This window comes from Gossypium hirsutum, chromosome D07 (genome assembly GCF_007990345.1).
Source record: "Gossypium hirsutum isolate 1008001.06 chromosome D07, Gossypium_hirsutum_v2.1, whole genome shotgun sequence".
Lineage (NCBI taxonomy): Eukaryota > Viridiplantae > Streptophyta > Magnoliopsida > Malvales > Malvaceae > Gossypium > Gossypium hirsutum.
This window is the reverse complement of record NC_053443.1, coordinates 49,164,648-49,174,938: the sequence shown is the minus strand read 5'-3', so window position 1 is coordinate 49,174,938 and position 10,291 is coordinate 49,164,648.

Sequence of the window (10,291 nt, the reverse complement as noted above, 5' to 3'; positions counted from 1 at the left end):
TAGTTATTCTTTTATTCAATTTTAAATCTAATGTTGTTATAAAAATCTCATATGCAAATATTTTAAACTAATTTTACAATCTTGAAATTCTTAGCCAAGTTCAGGTTTAATGTCCAAAAATGAATAATGCAAAATCCCAAAATTCTTATGAGTAACCGAGTCCAAGTCACCATTCGTTTTAAAAAAGAAATACCAAACAATGTTTGTAAAATAGTTTAAAAATATGTTTATTCAAAACCGTTGACAGTGTGCCGAGTGCTAAGTCTGAGTTCTAACCTCACGAGTTATCTGAAAAAGAGGGTAAACTAAAGGGTGAGCTATGAAGCTTAGTGTGGTCTTAACATGTGAGTAGCAATCATAATGATAAATAAATAATAGCATACAACAAGCAGTACATATACAAGTCAAAATCACACTGATCACAAATTCTCAATATCTAATTACAAGTTCATGTACGACAATGCAATCCACTACCCAATCCAGCCCTACAGACCATAATAAGAGCTCCTTGGAACTCGTCTATCCTTACACACCAAAACAATATTTATGGATGAACCACCAGTATATTGATCGATGAACTAATTTGACATTATATGCTTGAACTTCCTCCTTCAATAACCCAAAACTATGCAACTATATCATGCCATTAATGATCAGTGAAAATATAACATACAGTGACAGCATCAACATGCTATCAACATGAAAATAGTGATAGTTTAACTTGTATGCAATAACAATGGGGCATGCATTTATAGTATGTGCAGAACATCACTGAAACAACATCACACATACCTAACAATACCGTTTCAAAAATTGATAGCATAGTATTATTGATTGCAGTTGTAAACTAACTAAAAATTTGATAAAGGCAAGTGCACCTATCAATTAATAGTATAGCTACGGTGAGCAAAAATATCATTCCCACAAGGACTAAAAATACTAATAATCACTATCTTTCTATTATTTAATCTATAAATTGGAGTGATTGATTTAAAACTAAAATTAACTAATTAAATTAACTACGAACACAATAAAGAACAAATCAGAAAAGCAAACGATTAACAACCAGGAAGTGAAACAATACCCAAGAAAGAATCCACCTAGATTTCATCTTGCATTATCAATCTAAATTAAACAATTTCTTCACTTAGTATCTTAATCCTTAGAAATCCCTAAATTATGCTAATATCTCTTTCGAGAGTAAGAGCAACTGACTCTAGGTTTATTAATTGAAATTTCTTTCTAACTAAAACCCCTATTGTCGCATTAACACAATCTATAGTCCCTCTATTAGATTTGACTCTAATTTGGTAGATTTATGTCGTCCTATTTCTATAATTGCATGTAACTCCACTCAATTATGCTAGATTTACTCTTAAACAGGGTCTATTCCTTCTCTGATTCAAGCACATCAAACATGGATTAATAATCTAGAAATATTAAACCAAGAATTAAGCACACATAATTGAGAACAAGATCCAAATATTTATTGCATAAAAATAGAAATCAAATAACATAATCCATCATAGGGTTCATCTCTCTAAGTATTTAGAAAATTAGTTCATAATCACAAATAAAAACATATCAAAGACAATATAACCACAAGAAATAAAGAAACTCATAATAAACTTAAAAGAAATCAAAAGGAGATCTTCAATCTTGATGGAAATCTACTCTGAAGTAAGCTTTAATGGTATTTTCCAAGTTATTTTCTTATGACGACTTACTCCCCTCTTCTTATCTTTGTCATATATAGATCTTAAAATGCCCGAAAAACATAATAATTGCATTTTCCTGCATGTTTGGAGTGGAATTCATGAAATCCACACGATCTGGCACATGATCGTGTGGAATGGTTTAGCCCGTGTGGCTCCTGAAACTTGATCCGATTTTCTCTCATATTTTGCTCCTTTTTCCCTCAAATGCTCTCATAAGTATAGAAACATGAATTTAAAGGATTAGGAGCATATAATTCACCATTTTAAATAGAATAATAATCCAAAAATGTATTAAGAATAAGGCTAAAATATGTTACTTTTGGAATTTATCAATTATCATACTTATGACACATGGTTGAGTTTTTAACCAAACAGTACTCATAATTTTTTAGCAACTTAACAGAGGATGTAACATTTTCAGATCTAATGCTACTTGTCACAACCGGAACTATTAGGATATTGTACTAACACTAATAGATAAAATCAAGAACTAATATGCAAAAATAGACCTTTATATATTTGGCCTAACCCATACATGCATGGCTATACACTGTTAAGACACATACACAGAACAAAAAGTCAAGACACACACTTTCACCTACACGCTCATCTGACACCCTCACTCCTCCGGTGTACTTATATAGTACAGATCTGATCCGTTCTCGTTTAGATCAGATCCTTTATTTGACATACACAAAAAAATCACACATTAGGAATTGACATTAAAAGTTTCAAGAAGATCTAGTAGAAACCGATTAAACAAAACGAAAGAGGGTTAACCATAATTTGATTATGTATAGGGTCTAATTAATATAGGGACTTTCACTTGCCAACCTACTACAATTGGGAACGGGAAATGATTATTGACAGTTTTAAACACTAACAGAGTTTGAATGAAAAAAAGGTGATCCAACAAAAAGAGTGAAATTGGCGGTTCAAAAGTGGTGGGGGATGCGATGATAACTAAGGTATGACGGCTAAGAAAAAGAGAGGAAGAAAAGAAGAAAAGAGGAAAGAAAAGAGAGGAAAAGAGAATACTAGTGTTAAGGGCGGCGATAGAAACAAAAGAAAATGAAAAGGGGCTAACCAATGAGAAAATATGTTTAAATACCTACAGTTTTGACACACTAGGGTTTCTACACTAGAAAATCCGGAGGTATCGATGCAATTTTCAACATTCTGACAGATCTTGCCCAATCAGAAGCCCAATTGCACCCTCAAACAAAAAATTAAAATAAATTCAACAGTTACAAATTTAACCTGAATATTTAATCCACATTTTGAGACATGACAGTTCCTTTTCTTTGATTGCAAGAACTTTACATATAAATGAATTGTTTTTCTTAGATTTTAATAGCTTGTTTTTCTTTAAATGTAAATGACTTTTTTAAATGTAAATGAAAAGTTAAAAAAGAGAGAGAGAGAAAAACTATAGAAATTAAATATCAGAAAGAGAAAAAAAACCAAGATTGCTTTGCTTAGAGTCCTAGAGAAAGCAGTAATTACTGTGGCTTGGGACGGAGGAAAGCGGTGGTGATGATCGAGAAGGGAGGGATGAGATCTCTCTTCTAGCAGAAGAACTCATTTAGTTATCAATCAAGGGTTCGATGGTGGTACCAAACCTTAAACCTACTCTAGTATGTACAGTTTAGACAGAGAAGCTTTACAATCCAGAAAGATTTACAGCACAAATGAAAAGTATATGGAAGACAACGAAAAAGTTTGAGATCCAGATGGTGGGGAAAAATTTATTTTTGATAGTGTTTGATTTGGAAGAAGATCTGGAGACGATTATGGAGGGGAGACCTTGGCTCTTTCGAAAAAGTATTATTTTGTTTGATAGGTTAATTCAGCCGGTGGAAGAGGTCAGATTCAGCTCACTTCATCACCGTTTTGGATAAAAATAGGTTCATGTTTACCAGAGTTTTATAAGAAAGATCTCTTGCATGCAATCGGTGTCACGTTTGGTGGGGTTCTTAGATCTGAAATTAATGGAGATTCTTGTCGGCTTAGGATTAATTTGGATGTTCAGAAACCGCTTCGCTGAGGTATTTTTGTCTCTATTGATAATGTTAATAAATCGTGGGTTCCTTTTAAGTATGAGAATTTACTGATGTGGAAGAATGGGGCATGGGCTTAAAGACTGCCTTCAGATAATACCTGCAGAAAAAGGCAAAACCTGCAACACCCCTAAACTGTATCCGTCACCGAATTAGCATTAATAGGCATTACTAATCAAAACACAACCTAGAACAGACATTCGATATAGTTCAATAAATTTAATCGTTACATATAAATAGGTATGTCTAATATTAAACATGCAAAATTTTAACTTCTCTTTTGACCATTTAAAACAAAACATAAATATTACAATCCAGCTAAAGCATAAGAATATAAGCCATTTTCGTATGGCTATTAATTTCATATACAATTTATCAAAGTACGACTTTCCAAAACATTTATCTAGCCTGTACATGCCATAGTTAAAATTTAAACAGTTTAATACTGAGACAGTAGATAGAGTGATGAACTTTTTGACGATCCCCGAGCTTGAAGCTCGATCTTTAAGTCTATAAAACAGAAAGACATAAACAAACAAAGTAAGCTTTTATAGCTTAGTAAGTCTATAGCATAACAGAAATTATATAAATAATAATGTAATTTCCTGGTACACTTAATGAATTCGCAAATACTATATATGATAACTATTACATATAGTCAAATGCATACTTAATTATCAGCTCTTAAAACCGAAAGTATATTCACTATAAACATGAATAGCCGAATGTTTATATACATATATGCTTAACAGATATTAGCTCCAAATGTATATACACTTATTATAACCAAATGTATATATGTATTTATCACTTGCATATATCCAAATGCATATACGTACTTAACATGTACATATATCAAACCTATGCAAAAATACAAATCACATTTCGTATTTGGGTATATATATATACCAATCATAAACTTTTAACCTAACTCATATATAACGCATATAACCGAATCCATTTTTATTCAACATTTACTTATAAACAAATGTCTATACACATATACATATATATATCTCCAATTGTGTATATGGATACTCATCAATTTCATATGCCAAATGCATACATATATATATACCTTTCAACTACATATAACAGATGCATACATATACACAATTATCAACCACCTATGCCGAATATATGTACAACTTCTTCAAACACATGAATCTGAACATTCACTTAATTTAAACATATTCATCGGTGCTTAACCTACTAGGCTTAAAACCTAATTCAGTACACCGACAAATAGCCTGCTAGATGTAAAGTATGAAATATTTCACCGGCATCAAGCCTGCTAGACATAAAGTCTGAAATATTCATCAGTATCAAGCCTGCTTGACGTAAAGTCTGAATCATTTAACAGGCATCAAGCCTGCTAGACGTAAAGTCTGAATCATTTTACTTTCAAACTATATATGTATATAAAATCCATGCATAAAGATTCATCTCAAAATTCATAACTTATATCTTTAAAACACATGGATATATAAATCTCAATCACCAAATATAACCTGATAATTCAATAATTCAACCAAAACATATTTATATATATAAACTCATACTTTAGATTCTACTACTAATATTATAAAATTTATCTTATAATATACTATGTACCTTTAACATTCGAATACCACATGTACTTATATAATTTCATATACCATTTCAATACCAGATCTTATACATGTACATATATATATATTTGAATCTAACAAATATATATACATATATATATAATTCTATACTTATATTGGAAACAAGAACTTATACCTGTATACACATACATATTCGAATTTAACATATATATATAAGTATAATTTCATACTTATACTCAATATAAGTATATATTCATAAGTATACATGCTTATTCGATCCAACTTATACAAATATTTTATACACACACATATATATATATCTATTCGGACATCTTGTAAACATATATAACAAACAACATTTACTAAATTCAAATCTTATTTACACATATACATACATATGTTCGAATATATCACATACCTATGTAATTCTATACCTAAATTCAATACAACAAAATTTACATGTATATACATGTTTATTGAAATATAATTTATACATATATATATTCATACCTAAATTTATTACAAGGACATTTATATGCATATTTGCATATTGATAGTCATTCGAACCTAACACACATATATATACATAATTTCATACTTTCAATTCGATTTATATAATTTTAATTTTAACTCAATAAAAACACAATTGATATACATACATATATACTAATTTAATAAAATTAAATAGCTAATAGACTTACCTCGGACAGTGTAAAATCGAAACCGGATGATTAATCGATAACTTTAGCTTTTCCTTGATCTAACTCCAATTTCTTTGGTTCTTGATCTAAATATATTCAAAATGAGCTAGTTTAAATATTATCACATTCAATTTAGTCCAAAAACACATAAATGGGAAAATTACCATTTTGCCCCTAACATTTACATTTTTTGTAAGTTAATCCCTATTGCATACAACACAAAATACACAAAATTTGCAAACACTATACAAAGGCCGAATGTTTCTAGTGCTCATACAAGTCCACACATTTTATTTATTTCACATTTTAGTCCCTCAAAAATTTAATTTCACAATTTAACCTTAATTACTAAATTTCACCAAAACTTCAAAGACAAAACATGTTAATCTTTCACATATCTTTCATATTGCATCATCAACTATCACAAAGCTCAAGAATTCATCAATGGCATATCACAAAATCATCACCAAATTCTAAAATTAAAGCATGGGTCTTGTAGTAGACAAAGCAGCGATCTTAAAAACGTAAAAATTTTCAAAAACCGAACAAAAACAAATCGTTAATTAAGCAAGGATATGGCCGAACCTTCTTCAAGAATTTTAGTGGCTTTATTTCATCTCAGTTTCAGATAAAGAAGATGATACAAACAATATTTTATTCTTTAACTATTATGTATTATAATAATTTGTAATTTACTAATTTAACCTTATTAAAAATAATTATAACCTTTATATATTAAGGTTAGTTTTGACCTTAGCCACCCACTATCTAAATAGTGATTAAATTGCATCTTTAAACCTTCTAATTAAAAAATACAGCAACAAATAGATGTTTTTAGATTTAACCCCTAAATTTTTATTTTGCACGATTAAGCCCTTTTTATCAAATTGAGCACTCAAACGATCAAATTTTCATACGAAATTTTCACACATAGTAATTCAGTTACTGTAAATATCAAAAATAATTTTAAATTATTTTTTGACTCAGATTTGTGGTCCCAAAACCACTTTGTCCGATTTGGGTCAAAATCGGGATCTTATAACTCTCCCCCTTTTGGGATTTTCGTCCTCGAAAATCTTACCGATGAATAGGTTTGGATAACGTTCTTTCATTGCATCCTTTGGTTCCCAAGTTTCTTCTTCGACTCCGTGTTTATGCCACAGTACTTTAACTAACAGAATTCTCTTGTTTCATAACTCTTTAACTTCACGAGCCAAATACAAATCGGTTCTTCTTCGTATGACATATCAGATTTAATCTCAACCTCTATCGGATTAATCATATGTGAAGGATTAGATTGGTATCTACGAAGCATCAAAATATGGAATAAATTGTGAATCTTTTCTAGCTTAGGTAGCAACAACAATATATAAGCAACCGGCCCGATACGCTCAATTATCTCATAAGGTCCAATGAATCTCAGATTGAATTTAACTTTACGACCAAACCTAAGTATTTTCTTCCACGGCGAGACTTTCAAAAAAACTTTTTCCCTAATTTGAAACTCTATGTCTTTTCTTTTCAAATCTGCATATGATTTTTGACGATCCGATATTGCCTTCAAACTATCCCGAATCACTTTCACTTTCTGCTCAGTTTCTTTAATCAAATCAACCTCGTGTATCTTATTCTCGCTAAGCTTGGTCCAATATAATGATGTACGACATTTACGACCGTATAAAGCCTCGTAGGGTGCCATTTTGATGCTAGACTGAAAACTATTATTATATGCAAATTCAATCAAAGACAAATATCGTTCCCATGTACCTTCAAACTCGAGAATGCAACATCTCAACATATCCTCGAGTATCTGAATAATTCATTAGGACTGACCATTTGTTTGGGGATGAAAAACTGTGCTAAAGTGTAGTTTCGTTCCCAAAGCATCTTGCAGTTTCTTCCAAAACCGCGATGTAAATTTCGAGTCTCTGTTTGAAACTGTAGAAATAAGTACACCATGGAATCTCAGAATTTGTGAAACATATATCTCAGCTAGCTGATCAAGTGAATAATCTGTGCGAACCAGAAAAAAATGTGTCGATTTAGTCAATCTATCCACAATAACCCAAATAGCATCTTTCTTTCTCGGTGTCAACGGTAAACCAGATACAAAATCCATCATGACTTTGTCCCATTTCCATTCAAGAATTATGATCGATTGAAGCAACCCAGAAGGTACTTGATGTTTGGCTTTTACTTGCTGACATATTAAACACTTTGAAACAAAGTCAGAAATGTCTCGTTTCATACCGCACCACCAATACTGCTGTTTTAGATTATTATACATTTTCGTGCTACCCGGATGAATAGGCAATCGACTATTATGAGCTTCATTCAAGATCTTTGAGATTAACTCAGAATTTTTTGAAATGCATAATCGGTTTCTAAACCTCAAGCAATCCTCAACATCAACTAGAAAATCTGAATCAACTTTTAAGTCACACTGAGCCCGTTTTGCAATTAATTTCTTATAAGCTTTCTGAGCTTCACAAATCTGTTGAACGAACAGCGGTTTTGCTTTTAACTCAGCTATCATCATACCATCATCAGACATAACCATATAAGCATTCAATGCACGCAAAGCAAATAGTGATTTTCGACTTAAAGCATCAGCAACAACATTAGCTTTTCCTGGATGATAATCAATCACAAGGTCGTAATCCTTAAGCAACTCTAACCATCGACGCTGTCTCAAATTCAAGTCTTTCTGTGTCATCAAGTATTTCAAACTCTTATGATCGGAGTAAACATGACATTTCTCACTTAACAAATAATGGTGCCATATCTTCAACGCAAATACAATAGCTGCCAACTCCAAATCATGTGTTGGATAATTCTTTTCGTGCGGTTTCAACTATCTTGAAACATAAGCTATGACCTGATCTTCCTGCATTAATACACAACCCAGACCATTCAAAGATGCATCACTATAAATAACAAATTCTTTTCCCGATTCTGGCTGAATTAATACTGGAGCTTCAATCAATAAGGCTTTCAACTGGTCAAAGCTTTTCTGACACTTTTTGGACCACTCAAATTTAACATCTTTCTGCAACAATTTCGTCATCGGAGTTACAATCATAGAAAAATCCTTCACAAATCTTCTATAGTAACCTGCGAATCCTAGAAACCTTCGAACTTCAGAAGCATTTCTCGGAGGTTTCCAATCAAGTATAGCTGAAACTTTACTTGGATCAACCCTAATACCAGATGCTGATACAACATGACCTAGGAAATTGACTTCATGTAACCAGAACTCACATTTACTGAACTTTGCATACAACTATTTCTCTCGTAGAGTCTGTAACGCAAGTCTCAAATGTTCGGCATGCTCGGTCACATCACGGGAGTAGATCAAAATATCATCTATCAACACTACCACAAATCGATCCAGATATTATCTAAAGATTTGATTCATCAAATCCATGAAAATTGCGGGTGCATTAGTAAGTCCAAAAGGCATGACCAGAAATTCATAATGTCCATGTCTCATTCTGAAAGTAGCCTTTGGCACATCAGAGACTTTAACTTGGAACTAATAATAGCCTAACCACAGATCTGTCTTAGAAAACATAGTGACCCCTTTCAACTAGTCGAACAAATCATCAATCTGCGGCAATAGATACTTATTCTTTATAGTCACCTTATTGAGTTGTCTGTAATCAATACACATTCTCATTGTCCCATCTTTCATTTTTACAAACAAAATTGGTGCACCCCAAGGGGAGAAACTCGATCGCGCGAAACCCTTATCTGTCAATTCCTGTAACTAAGCTTTCAATTCCTTTAATTCTATAGGTGTCATTCTATACGGAGCTACGGATATCGGAGTCGTCCCTGGTACCAACTCAATCCCAAACTCTACCTCTCTAATCGGCAGTAATCCTGACAACTCTTTAGGAAACACGTCCGGATATTTACACACAACTGGTACTGATTCAATCTTCTTGTCAATCACTTTACTATCAATCACATATGCAAAGTAAGCTTGACAGCCCTTTCTCACATACTTTTAAGCTAACATCGAAGATATCACAGCTGGTAAACCATTCAAATCATTTGATTCAACCCGAATAATCTTATTATTCTGACATTTCAAATCTATAGTCTTCTTTTTACAATTTACCATAGCATCATGTAAAGTCAACCAGTCCATGCCTAAAATAATATCAAACTAGTCGAATGGCAACAACATCAAATCAGCCAGAAAACATGAATCT